Source organism: Lepidochelys kempii, chromosome 6, assembly GCF_965140285.1.
Source record: "Lepidochelys kempii isolate rLepKem1 chromosome 6, rLepKem1.hap1, whole genome shotgun sequence".
NCBI classification, from domain to species: Eukaryota; Metazoa; Chordata; order Testudines; family Cheloniidae; genus Lepidochelys; species Lepidochelys kempii.
Window position 1 is genome coordinate 16055799 of NC_136385.1, and position 10541 is coordinate 16066339.

At 48.2% G+C, this 10541-nt stretch overlaps 1 pseudogene across 1 annotated transcript; it reads left to right on the plus strand.

Annotated features, from left to right (window-relative positions):
* Positions 1-112: 112 nt before the first annotated feature.
* Positions 113-9151, plus strand: LOC140912470 (pepsin A-like; annotated as a pseudogene). Its single transcript, XR_013636007.1, has 10 exons — positions 113-218; positions 339-406; positions 1038-1241; positions 2079-2196; positions 5359-5465; positions 5758-5957; positions 6836-6952; positions 7482-7617; positions 7755-7847; positions 8823-9151. The product of XR_013636007.1 is annotated as a pepsin A-like (transcript).
* The last annotated feature ends 1390 nt before the right edge of the window (positions 9152-10541 follow it).

Genomic DNA, 10541 nt, shown 5'->3' on the forward strand with positions numbered 1-10541 from the left:
CCATTCCAATTCTTCTGTGCCTCCTGTTTGCTCTTTAAAACAACCCAGCATCATTTCTTTTCAAAGCTTAGCTGGGAAACCTCCCCTAACTCTCACCCCTTCCCTCTAGAAGATGCCCCCATTTTCAGGTGACTGCCAAGTGAAGGTGGAGATCTGTGAACTTGGAGTGTTCTCCAGACCTTTCTTTCAAGGACATCTTGGACAATCTTACGAGGAAGGTTTGCATTTCTTATCAGGGTTACTAATGGGATAGGAAAGGCTCTGCACTATGTGCATATAAGGAGCAGCATCCCGGCGTTGCGCTGCATTTAGCACTCACACTTTCCTTTCCCCACCAGTTTGGGTGTACAGGGACATCATGAAGTGGCTTCTGCTCCTCAGTCTGGTGGTGCTTTCTCAGTGCCAGGTGACAAAGTGAGTGCAGGGGGGAACAAGAAACATTGGGATTCTGAGCTCAGCTTTCTACAGAGCAATGTTCCCTTAGCAGCAGAGGCAGCTCCTACATCTCTCTCCTCAGTACTTCATTCTTTAATAGGCAGCAGGTGGGAACTACCCCTTGGCTGTATGGCATAGCAGAGGTATGAGGAAGGATGGGCTTATGGTTACAATACTGGAACAGGATTTGGAAAATCTAGGTTCATTTCCAGCTCTACCACAGACTCCCTGTGTGACCTAGTGACTGAGTCTCTCTGGGCCTCAGTTCTCTGGATAAAAATGAACATATGTCCTTTGTCCATCTTGTCTATTTCATTAGTAAGATCTACAGGACAGGGGGACTCTCTTATACAATGTATTAGTACAGCTCCCAGCATACTAGGCCCTCTCAGTGCTAGTTACACATGGGCCAGGAGTTTCCAAGCGTCCTACGGGAATTATATGCCCAACTCACACTGACTTTTAGTGCACTGGTCACCCAACTCACCTATACCCTGTGCTAATCCCAGCTATAAAAAGGGGTCTCCGTGCAATGTAAGAGCCGGACTGCATGGTATTCCCTGAACACAAGGTTTGTCTATTGTTTATTTCTTATTGAGCAGTCTCTCTCCCCACCCTTGTTGATTAGGGTCTCCCTGAAGAAGGGGAAATCCCTGAGGCAGAACCTTAAGGAACATGGCTTGCTGGAGAATTTCCTGAAGAAACACCCTTGCAACCTGGCCTCCAACTATTTCCCCAGCCTGGCCAACGAGGATGCCAGCGAGCCCCAAACAAACTACATGGACATGAGTATGGCAGGAGAGCAGGTCTTGAAGCCTCCCTCTCCTCATCAAAGCTTCCCATTCCTCTGCCAACAGCTGATCTCTCTCTCTTCCAAAAAGTGCCCCAACCCACTCCCCCCCCATGTGCTTCCAACCAAGCACTTCCCTTGCTGCTGCCAAGAACCTTCCCCAGCCCCCATGCTGGGCCATCCAGCCCCCAGCTGTGATTGGATGGCATTAAGAAGAGCACTGGGAATAGAACTCCCAGATCTGCTGGCTCTCTGTTTCCAATACACTGAGATTGATGGAAACTGGGGATAAACAACTCTGTGCATCAGATGCCAGCAGGTCCTAGGAGCCATGCTGGGCAAAGTGATGGCTGAGAAACAGCAGCTCAGGCTGAGCCTTTAGCAAGGCCACCGTAGCCCAGATCCTCAACTGTTATAAATCAGCTGGTGGAACTATGCCGGTTTACACCAGCTGAGGATCTAGCCCTTGCATGGCAATGGTTTCCTCTCTTTAGAATGATAGAATATCAAGGTTGGAAGGGACCTCAGGAGGTCATCTAGTCCAACCCCCTGCTCAAAGTAGGACCAATCCCCAATTTATGCCCCAGACCCCTAAATGGCCCCCTCAAGGATTGAACTCACAACCCTGGGTTTAGCACGCCAATGCTCAAACCACTGAGCTATCCCTCCGCAAAGTAGGCTGTTTGTTACCATGTCAGCTGATTGATGAGCTGCCAGCCCCAACCCAAGCACTAGCCTTTAACCTATCAGTCACCCATCCAGCTACAGACCAAGCCTTGCATTGCTTAGCTGCATGAAATCAGAGGCAATCACCTCCTGCACAGATACATCGTTCTTTGCCTTGCTTTGGCAGATCGAGTACTTTGGAACCATTTCCATCAGCATCCCAGCCCAGGATTTCTCTGTCCTCTTCGACACCGGCTCCTCCAACCTCTGGGTGCCCTCTGTGTACTGCTCCAGCCCAGCCTGAAGTAAGTTACCTGCAACACCTCTTGCCTTGACACGCCATCTGGGTGGTTTGATTGAAATCAGAGAGATTTAAATCAGCAATGAGGAAACCTTGACTGAAATCACGGATTTTAATCTTGCTTTGCATTTGTACTTTTTAGTTATTTTCCTGCAGGAAGTTGTTTTTTGTTGGTAACCATTAAAACACCTTGATTTGCAACTAATTATAGCTTTTACCCTAAAATTGATACTTCCCTCTTTCTAATCAGGAAGAGAAATAAATCTGTATATATTGAGTGTAACCACTTATAGACCTTAACATACATTTATTTGTACATTTTTTAATTATGAGAAAATGGTGAAGGATGCATTTTTCATTTTGCTAGCTGACTAATCTTGTTACTTGAAGTACGTGTTCACCTTTACATGGTAATTGGAATTTGATTGAAAATGAAAAAAAAAGCTTTTAAAAATTATTAGTAAAATAAAACGACCTTAAATGTGCTGGATAGCTAAGAAAAAAGTTTATTAAAACAATCTGCATTTAAAATTAACAGTGTATTAAACAAAGGAAGTGTTGTCAATAAGGCCATTGTGGAGAAACTAAATGAATTCTTTGCATCAGTCTTCACAGCTGAGGATGTGAGGGTGATTCCCAGACCTGAGCCACTCTTTTTAGGTGACAGATCTGAGGAACTGTCCCAGATTGAGGTATCATTAGAGGAGGTTTTAGAACAAATTGATAAATTAAACAGCAATAAGTCACCAGGACCAGATGGTATTCACCCAAGACTTCTGAAGGAGCTCAAATGTGAAATGCAGAACTAATAACTGTAGTCTATAACCTATCATTTAAATCAGCTTCTGTACCAGAGGACTGGAGGATAGCTAATGTGACACCAATTTTTAAAAAGGGCTCCAGAGGTGATCCTGACAATTACAGGCCTATAAGCCTGACTTCAGTACTGGGCAAACTGGTTGAAATGATAATAAAGAACAATATTGTCAGACATAGATGTACATAATTAACTGAGGAAGAGTCAACATGGTATTAGTAAAGGGAAACCATGCCTCACCAATCTACTAGAATTCTTTGAGGGGGTCAACAAGCATGTGGACCAAGGGGATCCAGTGGATATAGTGCACTTAGATTTTCAGAAAGCCTTTGACAAGGTTCCTCAGCAAAGGCTCTTACGCAAAGGAAGCTGCCACGGGATAAAAGGGAAGGTACTCTCATGAATTGGTAACTGGTTAAAAGATAGGAAACAAAGGGTAGGTATAAATGGTCAGTTTTCAGAATGGAGAGAGGTAAAAAGTGGTGTCCCCCAGGGGTCTGTTCTGGGACCAGTCCTATTCAACATATTCAAAAATGATCTGGAAAAAGGGGTGAACAGTGAGGTGGCAAAATTTGCAGATGATACAAAACTACTAAAGATAGTTAAGACCCAGGCAGACTGTGAAAGGATCTCTTAAAACTGGGTGACTGGGCAACAAAATGGCAGATGAAATTTAATGTTGATAAATGCAAAGTAATGGCACATTGGAAAGCATGATGCCAACTATACATATAAAATGATGGGATCTAAATTAGCTGTTACCACTCAAGAAAGAGATCTTGGAGTCATTGTGGATAGTTCTCTGAAAACATCCACTCAATGTGCAGTGGCAGTCAAAAAAGTGACCAGAATGCTGGGAATAATTAAGAAAGGGATAGATAATAGGACAGAAAATATCATGTTGCCGCTATATAAATCCATGGTACGCCCACATCTTGAATACTGTGTGCAGATGTGGTTGCCCCATCTCAAAAAAGATATATTGGAATTGCAAAAGGTTCAGAAAAGGGCAACAAAAATGATCAGGGGTATGGAACAGCTTCCGTATGAGGAGAGATTAATAAGACTGGGACTTTTCAGCTTGGAAAAGAGACAGCTATAGGGAGATATGATTGAGGTCTATAAAATCATGACTGGTGTAGAGAAAGGAGATAAGAGAGTGTTGTTTACTACTTCTCATAACACAAGAACTAGGGGTCACCAAATGGAATTAATAGGCAGCAGGTTTAAAACAAATAAAAGGAAGTATTTCTTCACACAATGTACAGTGAACCTGTGGAACTCCTTGCCAGAGGATGTTGTGAAGACCAAGACCATAACAGGGTTCAAAAAAGAACTAGATAAATTCATGGAGGATAGGTCCATCAATAGCTATAAGCCAGGATGGGCAGGAATGATGTCTCTAGCCTCTGTTGGCCAGAAGCTGAGAATGAGTGACAGAGGATGGATCATTTAAATTACCTGTTCTGTTCATTCCCTCTGGGGAACCTGGCACTGGCCACTGTCGGAATACAGGATACTGGGCTAGATGGACACTTGGTCTGACCCAGTAGGGCCATTCTTATGTTCTTATGTGTAGTCAGTGAATTGAACTGATTGTTTCTGGTCACCATGTCCTTCCAAGATTTTGGATTTCATCCTCTCACACTTACTTTTTAGTGGGAAAGGAAAACAAGCTATCTTGCTTTTACAACTCCCAGTCAATTTCTTAAGTTAAAATGAACTAGTCAGTGAACTGAACTAGCTGTATGAACTGACATGAAGAAAATATTCTCTCTGCACCTGCGGAAGAGGCTACTGCTGTGAAAAGCCGGTTTAGCACTTCAACCAAGTCTAGTTCCAGCTGCTGAGCCAGTGTAATCCACCAGTTCAGTGGTCTATCTTTAAAACTTCAGCAACAAATATGCACTACTTAATAGTAATTTTTATTTAATTTAACTGATTTTAATAGATTTTAGTAAGTTTAGGCTTGCACATATGTTGTCATAATTTAAACTTTAATTTTAAAGTATTATTTTTAAAAGAAAAATGTATTTACATTGTTTAAAATCAAATTTTTTTAAATTAAAAAAATCATCAGTTTCCAGCTACCGTGGAAGCCAGATATGAATAGGTTTCCTTCCATTGTCTGTGGATTGTCCAATTGTACAGTGTCAGAGGAGGGAATGGTTTCTAGGAAGCTCAGGAGCTAGATTCACAACGGGACCTAGGCATTGCAATGCTGAGCACTGCAGTGCATAAGCACCCTCCCCCCACCAAAGAATTCACAGCCTCACTAGTCTCCCATACAACACATGGGGAGAGTTACAAGAGTCAGTCTGTGACCATTTGACTCTTCTGTACTTGCAGAAGACCACAATCGCTTCAACCCATCAGACTCCTCCACCTATGAGGCCACCAGCTAGGACGTCTCCATCCAGTATGGAACCGGAATCCTGGGCTACGACACCATCCAGGTAAATCACAAGAAAGGATCAAAGCCCCTAGAGCAGAGAAGGGAAATGATTAGGAATTCGAAGGACAGGATGCATCTGCAAAGCTAAAGCAGGAACTCCACTGGCTGTGAACTGGGAGACAGGAATAGAGAAAGGGAAGAGAAAGAGACAACAAAGCCAATCATGGGGGAGAGAGCACAATTCACGGCATGGTAGCCTCTGAGAACTTGCACGCTGTAAAGACTCTCTGGCAGACTTGGCAGCTTCTCCCAGGGTGTAGGGTGTGTCTGATTGTCCCCATCCCTCTTCTAAGGTTGGAGGCATTGTGGACACCAATCAGATCTTTGGCCTGAGCGAGACCAAGCCCAGCTCCTTCCTCTACTACTTCCCCTTTGATGGGATCCTGGGTCTGGCCTTCCCCAGCAGCTCCTCCTCTGGAGCCACCCCCGTCTTTGACAACATGATGAACAAGGGTTTGGTGTCCCAGTACCTCTTCTCCGTCTACCTGAGCTCGTAAATCAGGGCTGGAAACAGCCCATCTGCTGCAGTGAGATTCAGCACCTCTCACATTCAGTGAGCCCTGCAATGTTTGCATCAGAATTCCCAAAACACAGCAATCTCGGGTGGAACAAGGCAGCCATTCCATGCTGATGATGTACATTTTGGGAGCAGAAGTGAACACTAGTGCCTCTAACGATTATATTAAAGCATCAGGGCCCTCTCTACACCCACTGACTCCTGGGGGGGAAGTGCCCCACGTCACCCACATGACTCCCTGGCTCATCACCTTCTAGCACCAGACTGCTCAGTACTGACTCAGAGGGAACAGCAGCACCTGCCACCACTGCCTCAAACACCTGGGCCTTTCCTTGGAGGTCTCTCATCCAATCTTAGGGCAGGCCCAGCCCTGCTTAGCTTTTGAGACCTGGCAAGAGACAGTTATCAAAGTAGGGGTAGAGGTGCCCCGCCCAGACAGCTGTCATGTCCTTTCTCTGCTACTAAACACTGATGTGCCCAGCTCTGACTGTATCCCAGCACTGCCCAGCTGTGGCTTTCTCTAATAGGGAAGGGTTCAAAAAGGAACTCGATAAGTTCATGGAGGATAGGTCCATCAATGGCTATTAGCCAGGATGGGCAGGGATGGTGTCCCTAGCCTCTGTTTGCCAGAAACTGGGAATGGCAACAGTGGATGGATGACTTGTTGATTCAGTTCTGTTCATTCCCCCTGGGGAACCTGGCATTGGCTACTGTCGGAAGACAGGATACTGGGCTAGATGGACCTTTGTAATGACCCAGTATGGCCATTATTATGTTCAGACAGAGCGTTTGCTATTGACTTGCCAGCCAGCCATTCATGCATCTGCTTTGACTCTCCCCTCTCCCTTCTCTAGGGACGACCAGAACGGGAGGTTTGTGATGTTCGGCGGCATCGACTCATCTTACTACTCTGGGAACCTTAACTAGATCCCTCTCTCTGCTGAGACTTACTGGCAAACCACCATGGACAGGTATCTCCTACCCCTTGGTCCTTCCCCTTCATCGGCCACCTTGAGGAGACAGGCAAAAGGAGATGCATGCGGGAGCCTGGGGAAGCTAAATCACAGAGTCTAGACAAGACAAGAGACAAGGGAGTCAGAATCACGCCTTCCTTGGAGCTATAGGAAAGGGGCTCACCAGTGAGAAGGTTAGATCAGTGGTTCTCCACCTCGTCCACACCAGGAACCCTCATCTGGCCCGCTCTGCTTAGCAATAAAGTACAGGGCAGGGTGGGCACAACCCCTTGACCTCTGTTTGTGACCCCCAGGCTAGATCGGTCACAGTCCCAGAAGGTTGTAGGACGATGAGCGATGGGCAATAGCCAAGGAGGTTGAGGCTGAAACATCAGGGGAAAGTTCTTGGCAGTTGGAGCAAGGGAGGTGGGTGGGCGGGGTGAGAGGCAGCTCCACCCTGCAGGCCTCTCGCTGCTGGCTCATGGGCTGAGTGGGAATGAAATTGGGAGTGTTACTGGGAACGTTCCCCCGACTCTCTCTCTCGCAGCGTCACCATGAACGGAGAGACCATCGCTTGCTCTGGTGGCTGCCGGGCTGTCATTGACACTGGCACTTCTCTGCTGGCTGGGCCCCCTTCTGGCATCTCCAACATCAACTCCTACATCGGCGCCAGCGATGGCACGGTAAGGGCAGGGAGAGGGAGAGATGCTTCTAGAGGTGTCTGCTACACACGGATGTGATGCTCCATCTCTCTCATTGGAGAACTTAGTGCCCGAGACGTGTCTAACCTTTCCTCCGTGTGTTGCCTCCCTCCCTGCAGATCAGCTGCAGTGCCATGAGCAGCCTGCCCAACATCGTCTTCACCATCAATGGCATCGAGTTCCCTCTGCCCGTCAGTGCCTACATCACTGATGTGAGTGTCCTGCTGAGAAAGCCGCCTCGGGGCCTCTTAGCCAGGGCTTGTGCCTGAGGCCATTGCACTGAGCATGCTGGCAATTGCCCCCTACACAGCCGGCATGGGCCTGCAGGAGCATCACTGAGATGCAGCTCAGAGTCTGTCCCCAATATGAGAGTGGGGCAGCAGAGAGCTCTTCCCACAAACGGATCCAGGGGGAGGGATGGTCAAGATCAAGGCAGGCCCACTGTGAAAGTGACACACCGCAAGAGCAGCGAGGCAGCCTGTAGAGCTGGCCACCGTAGGAGATCACCAGGGCCGGGGCCTAATGGGGCTAGGAGAGAATTAAATGAGCAGCTACCCAAGCTGGGAGGCTAGATCAAGAGAGATCACTGCCTCGTGCTCCAGGGTATGGGCATCAGGAAGAAGTTTTCCTTCCCCATGATAAAGGTTTGCTTCCCTCTGGGGAGGAACAGCTAAACTGCTTTAACAGCACACAGCAACACCAGCTGGTAGGTGGGACAAGCAGTGGGGAAGCCCAAATCCACTTATAATCACAGCAGGATTTCTGGTGGCAGAATGTAATCGCTCCCTTTGGAATCTGGCCAGGAGTCTGGAGAGAGCGCGCTTTGCCTCCTCAAGGGATGAAAAGAAGTGATCAGGGCCTTTCTTTTCTTCCCACTTCACAGGCTGCACCCCTTAGCCTCAGGCTGAAGCACTGGGACTGTACTGAGGCCCAGATCCACAAAGGTACCTCAATGGGAGTTATGCCCCTAAATACCTGTGAGCATCCAGGCCTCACTCACCAACCCCACTGCTTGCATCCCCAAGCTGTCCCTGACCCAGGCTAACGCTGCTTAGCTTGGGAGCAGGGGTGAGATCCCATCCCAAGATGGTGCAGGTGCAGGCATGTGCACTCCCTGCAGGATAATAACTCAAGGGGTCATTGAAGTTCCAGCCCAATAACCCATGTCCCATTTTACCCTGGTGCAGAACTCAGGCTCTTGATCTCCCAGTTTTGACGGCATTGACCTCCCCACCACCTCTGGAGAGCTCTGGATCCTCCGAGATGTCTTCATCCGCCAGTACTACGTTGTCTTCGACAGGGCCAACAACTAGGTGGGCCTGGCCCCCGTGGCATGAACACAGCGCCATCCCTGGGACACTGCCATGGAACCCTGACCCCGGAGAGTATCTGTTTCTCCAGAGCCCCAACAATGCGAGTCAGTCTAGTGACCCTTATTGCTGTTGGGACCTTAATGGACACACACTATTCCCCACCCCAAACTCACCCTCTCGTCTCTAATCATACCAACAGTAGAATAAAGGACTATAAGAGCACTGTAGTGAATTGTTTCTCTCTGATAGGCGGGTAGACCAACATTCCACTGATGAGGAGGCAGGAAGGGAACATTCTCATACCTTCTGCTATGGCCCCAATCTCAATCTGCAGCCTCCTGATATGCCAGCCCTGAGCTCCCTCCACATGCAGCTCTCCCAATGTCCCCTTACCCTGGCCTTCAGCTCCCACACTGCAATTCCATTCTTGTCCCACCCCACTATGCTAATGCCCCTCACTCCTGACCTGTTTGTTTTGTTACTTCCAACAGTATCTCATGAGATGGGCTTGGGGGCTGTCCATAAATTACATAACACAGCCATTTGGGGGTAAGGGCTGTGACAGGTACCACTGGAACTGGGGACCACTGCATCCTTTGACTCACCAGCCTGGCTTCCCTCTCACATTATGCTGTGACAAGCTGCAGACCCACTCCCAGTCCTACACTTCCACCAGCATTCACACAGGCGGGGACACACCCAGCTGCAGTTACATGCAGGCTTTCTGACCCGCCACTACATGAACCAACAGCTAGCATTTGCTGTGGGGCCAGGAGATGACCCAGTCCTTAGGCCAGCACAGAGGAAAGCCAGGGCCAGCATGAGGGCTGGGTCTATGAGGGGGCGGGATCACATTCCGAGGTGTTGTTAGAGATGGGGCCAGACCTAGGAGACAGCAGGGACAGATTTCACTTCACTGGAGAAACTCAGGAATAGCCAGACTGGATCAGAGGTGAGGTCCATTTGCCCAGTGTCCTGTCTTCTGGCACCAGCTGCTTGGAAGGAAACCCCAGAATGAAGAATTAGGGAATAACTACCCATGGTCTAAACCAGGGGCAGTCAGAGTCCCATTTCCCAGCCACCAAGCAAGGGGCAAGGAGAGGCTCAAGCAAGGCACCCAAGGAAGGGCCGCAGCCCAGGGATCTCACAAACCACAACGATCAATGTAACTCGCCTGGTCCAAGGACCTTCACCCAGCTCTGCACAGAGGAGTTTTCTAAGCACATGGCTTGGCAGAGAAGCCAGTTTGGGAAGGTGCAACATGGTTTAGACCAGAACTGGTTCCACTCACTAACAGGAAGAGACCTTGGGAAAAGACCATTGTGCATCTTTCTGGGCAAGTCTGTTTAGCCCCTTTGGAAAGAGTCATAGTCTCTGTGTTGTCCCCAGACATGTAAACTCAAGGAAATTGGCCAGTACTCAGATACAACAAACAAGGCTGGAGGGAGAGAGCGGGGGTTAAGGCTGAGTCCTTATGACAGTGACACAGAGGAAGGGGAAGGGTCTGGTTCCCAGCTGTTCTAACAGGGCAGGGCTCACAGGGAATAGTAACATTAGGTTCAAACGCCGACGGCCTGTTTTGGTTTATGGGGC